This window comes from Carica papaya, chromosome 5 (assembly GCF_054855325.1).
Source record: "Carica papaya isolate Zhongbai chromosome 5, ASM5485532v1, whole genome shotgun sequence".
NCBI lineage: Eukaryota > Viridiplantae > Streptophyta > Magnoliopsida > Brassicales > Caricaceae > Carica > Carica papaya.
The window spans coordinates 13,854,578-13,864,150 of record NC_142313.1 but is presented as its reverse complement, the minus strand read 5'-3'; positions in this window follow the sequence as shown (position 1 = coordinate 13,864,150).

Here is a 9,573-nt window from a genome sequence, read left to right as displayed (position 1 = left end):
ATATCTAATTACGCTTGATATTTGACATCTTATTAATGATATTTGGCATTAGCAAGGTACCATAATTATCATATATCTTTTTTTGAATATTAATTATTAGACATCTCACCATATAATACTTAATACTTATTTATTATTGAACATCAAATCAAGTAATTCGTAATAGTAATAATCAGTAAGTAATATTTGGCTAGTCAACCCTTATTAATAGTACCTATTATTAACTAACTAGTTGATAACTTAAATAAGTACTATATGTCTTTATGCTGCCTATAAAACTAACTAGGTAGTATATAATGATATCAAATTATACGAGATCCATATTACTTGGTTATCAAACATCCTACTGTATAATATCTCATGTTATGTTTTTGTTTCTGTTTTACCATATCATATATGATGCTATTGAGCTATATGGTGTCAAAAATTATTGAGTACTAGTACTGTATCAGATAGTACTTAACATTATATAGATAGTAAACACTCTAACAAATAGTATGTAATATTGTCAAGCCACCAAATACCATGTATTATTTGGTTTATTCAAACATTTGCCATGTAATACATACTATTAAATAGTTATTGAGGCATCATATTACATAGTGCCTATTATTAATTACTTGAAAACCTTAATAAGTACCATATACGCCTTATTATTGTTATAGTATCTTAATCCTACTTGAGACTGGACACTATAACCTCATTATTTTGATATAATGAAATAGATATTCTACTAATATATTGATAAGGTGCTTATAGATTTTATATAGTAAAATTATATTAAAAAAAAACAAATAAAGGAACAAATAATGCTAAAATTATAAAGATAAACTACATTTCTATCTCTTAATACACCCCTTAAAAGCTTATGTAAGGTGGACTAAATTGAATTGTAGATCATGAATATTAGTTTCATTCTTAAGAATTTGGTATGACTAAACCCTTTAGATACATGTCATTGATGAAACTAAATATACACTCATGTTTGTTGTTATTGACCAAGATGATTTATGATGGACACTACTAGCATAATGATGTTAATTCCAACAATTAAGTAGATGACTCATTAACCTAGTGTTTTATTTTTTTATCTATTTATAACGATTGAAGTTAACTAAAAGTATGTTTAAATAATAATAAATAACTGTTACAAAGGAAAATATGTCTTAATAAAGTAGGTGACCTTAAAATAAAATATAATTATTATAGTTTATGAGAATTAACATATAATAATTATATTTTATGAGAATTAAATATAATTATTATACTTTATAAGAACTAAAATATAATAATTATATTTAATTATAGAAAAACAGTTATCAACACATTCAATTATCATGAATGTATTTTGTCATCTTTTCTAATTTATAAAAATAGCACAAATTTTTCTTTCATAGTATACTTTCATCAACTAAAGTTTTAAAATACTTATGCATAATAGTTAGATAGAGAGAAGAAGAGAGTAAAAAAATTAGGAATTTTTATCAAAGGAATATCTCAATTACGCTATGGCTACATCATCTTTGAACGGTATGTAATTTTAATTTTTTATTTTCTTAAAATATATTGAATTCAATAAAATTGGGCAAATTAACTTCTATTTTAAAATTTCTTACATGTGGTATCAGAGCAACTTGAATTCATGCAATTTAGAATTTTGGCTTTATTCTAATATTATTTAGAATTATAACTTTATTCTAATATTGACAATTCACATGTTTATTTATAAGAACAAGACATGTTAATATGTTGTGATTTTATTGCATTTGACTTATGTTTATATATTATAGTTGTATATATAAAGATAACATGCATAATTATATATCATAATGAATTTTAATTATGCCAACTATTAAATGTGGAGTTGGATTTGACCAATTTTGTGGTGTACATTAACAGTCAATTTTGGAATGTAAATATATACGAATATATTTTTTATATAAATTATGATTGTATAGTTCTATGACATAAGGTTTATTAACTTAGAACGTTATCAAAGTAACCTAAGTTGATGAGTCTTGCATTAATTAAATTACATCAAAAAATTAAGGGAGACTTATAAAAGAATAATATATATATATATTTAATATTCATAATTAGGAAACTAAGATTAGTCCGAAGGAGAGTCACTTTTTATTAATTATGAACTGATAAATTATTTTATATCATTTAGATGGAGACCCAAAGGTACCACATAAATGCCACAAAATATTAAGTATTTTAAGCTCCATTCGAGTGGATAATAGATATGCTAAAGTTTTTTCCAAATAAAAAACTATAGTGATATCAATAGTTCATTGTTTATAAATTTTAATTCTATATTATTAGTATATTTGAGGACTTACTGTGAGTATTACCTTATTTGAATGTTCTCACTTCATTGTATTTTCTTGTATCTAGAATAACAACTTTTGATGGATCCAATTTTTCGAATTGATACGAAAGGATCCAATTCTCACTAGGTGTGCTAGATCTTGACATGACTTTAATAATTTAAAAACCTCCTAAAACTACCATGATAGTATTCTAGAGCAGGTGGAGCAATTAAAAGCTTAGATAAGGTTGAATAGACTCAGTCTTATGTTTATGAGTATGATCTTTCCTATTAACATCAAGATCTCCCTTCCTCAAATTGAGATAGCCTTAGAATTTCTGAAATTTATGGAGGAGCATTTCAGACGCATCAATAAGTCTCTTACAGACACATTAATGACTGAATTAACCACTATGAAATATGATGGTCATAAAATAATTCAACAACACATTTTGAATATGGCTAAAAAGGATGCAAAATTTAAGGCATTGGACATGAATATGGATGAATCCTTCTTACTATAGTTTGTCCTTAACTCAATTCCTTTGTAATTTACTCCATTCAAGATCTACTATAACATTAGTAATGAGCAATGGAACATAAATGTTCTTATTAGTACGTGTATTTGAAAGGAAATAAGATTAAAGAAATATGAAAATAATTTTGCCTTTGCCGTAACTCATGAAGCTATGAAGAATAAAGTCAAAGTGGACCTGGGGAGAATAACTAGAATCATAATGAAAAATTCACTTTGAATTGCTACTTTTGTGGCAAGAAATGTCATGTGAAGAAAGTCTGTATTAAGCGTAAGACTTGGTTCAAAAAAAGAGGTATAAATATTTCTTTTGTATGTTATGAATCAAATCTTGCTGAGATTCTTTATATTACTTTATAGGTTGATTCTAGAGTCATAACTCATATTATTAATTTAATGCAAAGATTCCTTATAACTCGAAAACAAAAACAAAAAGTAAAAAGTTCCTCTATATGAGAAACCCGTCTCAAAGTAAAAGTGGTAGTTATGAGTACCTATCACTTGTTGTTAGAGACTGATCATCAGATAAATCTTTTGAATACTTTTTATGTACCTTCGATTTGTATAAATTTAATTTTTCGATCCAAATTAGATGTTGTTAGATATTCAGTTTATTTTAATTATGAAAAATTAAGTTTGTTGTTTCATTTGATGACAATTAGCTATGATATTTTATATGATGATTTATATAAAAATTGTTTAAATCATAAATTTGCACAAGCTTTAGTTACACTATATTTAAATATTGGTTCAAAACATGGTTTAGTTAATAAAATCCTTCTTTCTTGTGGCACAAAAGGTTATGGCATATCTTTAGAGAGAGAATTAAGAGATTACTGAATGATGAAATTTTAGAAAGTCTTAACTTCACTTTTTTTTTCAAACATGCATAGATTGTACTAAAAGAAAGCAAACTAAGCATGCAAAGAAAAGTGTCACAAAAGTAATGAGTTTCTTGAGATAATTCATATAGACATTTGCGAATCATACTCTATTCCTTGTTCCACAAGAGAGAGATATTTTATCACTCTTATAGATGATCTATCTCTATATGATTATATATATTAATGGATGATAAATTTCAAGCCATTGTCATCTTTGAGGTGTACATTACAGGGGTTGAGAGAAAATTAGATAGAAAAGTTAAAATTATGAGATCAAGTTGAGATAGTGAATACTAAAGTAGATATGATAAGTCAGGATAAAATCTTGAACTCTTTGCCAAATTCCTAGAAAAGCATGACATTTTTGCTCAATACACAATGCCATATACGCTATGGCAGATTGATATTGTCGAAAAATATAATCGTACTTTAATAAAAATGGTTAGGAGTATGATGAGTTACTATTTTATACATATTTTTTTATGGCGTGATGCCTTAAAAACCATAATGTATATCTTGAATAGAGTTCCTAGTAAGTAATTCTTACAACTACTTTTGAGTGCGAACTAGTAGAAAACTAATTTAAGACATTTACATATATATGGTTATTTAACGGAGGCAAGAATTTTTAATCTTCATGAGAAAAAACTAGATTCAAGAACAATATTTGGATATTTTATTGGTTATCTGAATAAGTCTAAATGGTATAGATTTTATCTTAACCATGGTATGAGAATAGTTGAAACTGGTAATGCCAAATTATTAGAGAATAGTGAAATTAGTGGGAGTCCTGAACTAAAAAAAATAGACATGAAGGAAATAAGAATGGATATCCCACCACCCTTTATGCCTCAAGAAATAATTATTGCTCAACGTTCTCAGTAAGCTACGTGAAATGAGCTACATAATAAAAATAGTTTATTACCACAAGAAGATATCGTCATTGAAAATATTGTAAAACAACTTTGATCAATGTCTTTGAGAAGATTTCAAAGGGACATGAAATCTGCTATATCAAATGATTATGTGTATACCTACAAGAATTTAATTTTGATATTAAGATGGGAACATATTTGGTTACATTTTCACAAGCCGTAGAATGATGATTCTAATAAATAGATAGAAATTGTGAAAGAAGAGTTGAAATCTATGCATCATAATGGTGTCTAGGATCTTATTGAATTGTTTGAGAATTGTAAAAGTGCTGGCTGTAAATGGGTCTTCAAGACCAAATAGGATGCTAAAAGCAATGTTGAAATATTTAAAGCCACACTAGTGGTCAAAGGTTTAACTCAAAAGGAAGGTATATATTACAAAGATACATTATCTCCAATTTCTAAGAAGGACTCTTTTAGAATCAGCATAACATTTATAACACATTTCGATTTAAAGTTATATCAAATAAATGTGAAAAAGTTTTCTTGAATAAGAATTTGGATGAAGATATCTATATGGAACAACATGAATGGTTCATAAATAAATGAAAAGAACACCTAGTTTGCAAATTAAACAAATTAATTTATGGTCTTAAGCAAGCTTCCAGACAATAATATATAAAGTTTAATGATATCATTATATCTTTCTGATTTAAGGAAAATATTGTTGATTAGTGCATATACTTGAAAATTAGTGGGAGCAAGTTTATATTTTTTATACTATATGTGGATAATATTGTGCTAGCTAGTAGTGATATTACTTTGTTATATGAAACCAAGAAATGTCTCTCCAAAAATTTTCAGATGGTTGATCTGGGTGAGACAACGTATATTATTGGAATAAAAATCTTTAGAGATTGATCTTGAGGATTGTTAAGCTTGTCTCAAAAAAGATATATTAACCAAGTTTTAGAAAGATTCAATATGCAGTTATGTTCAGTCAGTGTTGCGCCCATTCTGAAGGATGATAGATTAAGTAAAAGTCAGTATCCAAAGAATGACTTAGAATGAGAATTGATGAAGAACATTCCTTATGCATATGTTGTGGGAAGTTTGATGCATACTCAAAGCTGTACTAGACAAGATATAACACATCACTCACCACTGTGCTTAATTATATTTGAAAAATCTTATTTATTCGGTTCTTAAGGCCACACGAAACTCATTTATTTTATTCAACAGCTTCTTATCATAATTTGTAAATTATGTCAATTTTTATTTTATTTAATTTTATCTTGATTTTATTATTAAATAGTTATTTTTAAAAAATAAACAATTTTCATAAAAAATGAAAAAACAAGAGGAAAATTCTGTGAGAAAATCCCACAAAAAGGTGTCGCCGCTTGAGGTGCCATCGCCAGTGGAGGAGGTTTTTCCTTAGTTTTTTGTGTCGCGTCAAATCAAGCATCTTTTATTTTTCAACACTCTCTTTCTTCACCGGATTTCACCACTTGGTGCAAATCTAACGACCCTTGTTTCCTATAAATAGGGGCCCTTCCTTCCATTTTCTTTTCACTTCTATTCTTCCACATTTCAAAAGTTAGAGAGAGAAAAAGAGAGTGATCTAGAGAGAGAATGAGAGGATGATAAGAATAATGGTGTAAGACAAATTATCAAGGTTTCGGTAAAGAATTTAATATTTTTTTAAACGTCTTAAGGAGTATTTTTAGACAAAATTAAATTAATGATTTTGTGATTTTATCTGTTTACATGTTACGTGTCTGGTAGATCTGATACATTGAATTGTTCTTGATTTCAAGCATATTATGTGATTTATAGACACTTGATGATTTGAATGTAAATAAAATAATGTGAAACCGGTTAAGTTATCTGGAAAATAATAAACAGAAAAAAAAAGTGGAATGAAGCATAAATGGTCTGTGCATAATGCATCAAGTATCTCGTTAGACTTTTTATCTCTGAGGGGTATATATTCCCCTATTCTCATCCGGAGTATATGTTTTCTCCCTCCCCCATTTGGTCTGGAAAGATCTAAGAGAACCTCTAATTGTGGATGACAGAGTACCGTCTGATGAGAGTGGTGATACGAATATCTATTAGGGGTCATATTTTACTAAGTACTGTCGTGACTGTAGAATATTTAATAGAACCACTATGGTTGGTACGACCGTGATCATAAAACATACCATAGTTTAGCAAGCCAGAAATGTGTCTGAGCAAATTTTCGTTATCTGTATCTGATCTGATCATTCCACACGGGTAGTCAAAATCTGTATCTATCTTTAGAGATGGAAGTCGTAACGACTTTATGAAGCATGACACAAAAATCTGAGTATTTCATGATTTATTTGATTTTCTCTATTGTCAGGTATGTTGTGTGTTTTATCTTGATGGTTGTGACTATAACATGATGTTTTTCTTTAAATAAATAAATTATTTTCATAAGGTAAGTTACGACTACGACGTGACCTAATGATAAGTGTTTGTGTTATAATTATTCACATTTTAAAACCTTACGATGTTATCTAAATATTATTTTTCTTACTGAGCATATAAAACTCACAATTTCCATGCCCCCGTCAGATGAGGAAGATAGTGAGGAATTGTCAGCTGACCTACTCATTGAAGTCTATAAGGATCTCGTGGATCCACAAGCCTTGAGTGCATGATTGTTTCCGTACTCTGATGAGTCCAATAGTATAATGATAGAAGTAGTCATCTTTTGTATTTTGACATTGTATTTTGCAGCCACTTCTGCCCTTAGTTATATATATATAATTGAAACTCATATATTTTAATAGATTTGTATTAATTTGCTCTACTGCATATAATTTTTATTATGCACTCGTAATCTATTTTTGTATTTGACACCCTTATATATTAATTAGTATTTGGGATATCACACCAGAAATCAGCTTTGATGTTGGTATGTTGAGAAGGTATTAAAGTGATCCCGTCATTGAACACTAAAAAGCTGCAAAGAAGGTTATGAGGTATCTTTAAGGAACATAGGATTATATACTCACATATAAAAGATCATAATAATTAAAGGTGATTGGATACTCAGAATCGCATGTGATGATTGTCGTGATAACTTAAAGTTTATTTCAAGGTTTGTCTTTATGCTATTAAATAAAGCAATCTCGTGGAAGAGTATAAAATAGTCCATTACTACCTCATCCACCACAGAGGTCGAGTTTATAACATGTTTTGAAGGCTTAAGTCATGCTTGTGGTTGTAGAATTTCATCTCATGATTTGATGTTGTCGACTCTATTGCCAAACCACTAAGAATATTTTATGATAACGCGACAATTGTTTTCTTTTTTAAGAATGATAAATATTTTAGTAAATCCAAAAACATGAATTTAAAGTATCTATTTCTTAGAGGAAGAGTTCAGAAACAACAAATGTCAATTAAAAATATTAATACCACAGTTATGATTACTGATCAAGTGACTAAAGGACTACCTCCAAAGACATATACGAAACATGTAGTAAGGATGAGTCTTTTGAGTAATCCTAAATGTATATGGTGATAGATATTTCAATAGTTGTATAATTAACATTTTGCACATTAAAGTTTGTTTTTATTTTTTCATGTTATTTTAAGTTATGGGTGCACAATTTTTTTGTATTTAATCAAAAAAAAATATTTTGACAAGACAAATTCTATGAGCTATTTTGGCATTATGGACTGAATTAGTAAGAATTATTAATGTGTGATGCATAAAAAGAAATATGACATTGAAGTCGTATGACTGTTATAATTCACATTTATAATCTAAGTTATTTCAATATTATGGTATAGTATTTTTGGACATGTTAGCTGATTTTATTGTGATCATGTATCAAATTTATTTTACAAATAAATATATTTTAGTATAAAATGTATATATATTATTATAAGTTTTATAATCGATTTAGTGAGTCAAGTGGGAGAATATTAATTCTAGCAATTAAGTAGATGATCCACAAATTTAGTGTTTTATTTTTGTTATCCACTTATAATGGATGGAGGATCCACTAACTTAGTATTTTATTTTTGTTATCCATTTATAACGGATGGAGTCAATTAAAAGTATGTCTAAATAATAATAGATAACCATTAAAAAGGAAAAAGTACTTTGATGAAATGAGTAATCTTAAAATAAAATATTATTATTATAGTTTATGAGGATTAAATATAATTATTATATTTTATGAGGATTAAATATAATTATTTTATTTTATGAGTATCAAAATATAATAATTATATATTAATTATAAAAAAATAATTATTAACACATTCAATTATCATGAATGTACTTTATCTTCTTCTCTTATCTATAAAATAAGCACAAATTCTTTTTTTACAATATGTTTCCATCAGCTGAAGTTCTAAACTACTTGTGCATAATAGTTAGATAGAGAGAAAAAGAGAGTAAGAGAATTAGAAATTTTTATTAAATGAATCTCTCAATCATACTTTGTTGCATCATATTTGAACGATATGTAATTTTAATTTTTTATTTTTTTAAGATGTATTGAATTTAATAAGATTGAGCAAATTAGCTCCTGCTTTAAAATTTCTTAAATATGAAACTCTTATATGTTGTGTGTTTTTTACAAAAAGACCTGTTGTACTCTAAGAGTTTTAATCTATCTTAAAATTATCATATAGATATAATTTTTTTAAATCTTTTTAATAAGGTAATGAATACAATCATACTACTATATAGTATAACATATACATTTATACTCTTCTAAGGTGTTTGTAAAAAATCCTTGAACAAAGTTAAAACATATTTTAAAGGTTTTTCTCTTCTTTTCTATATAGTGGACCATTAATCTTTCTCCATCTATTTCCATTTAGCATAGAAAGAGATATTCTCATATAATAATAGTTCTAAATATGATATTTGGTCTATCTTTTTTGTATTGTCTTGGTTTGATTAATTAATGA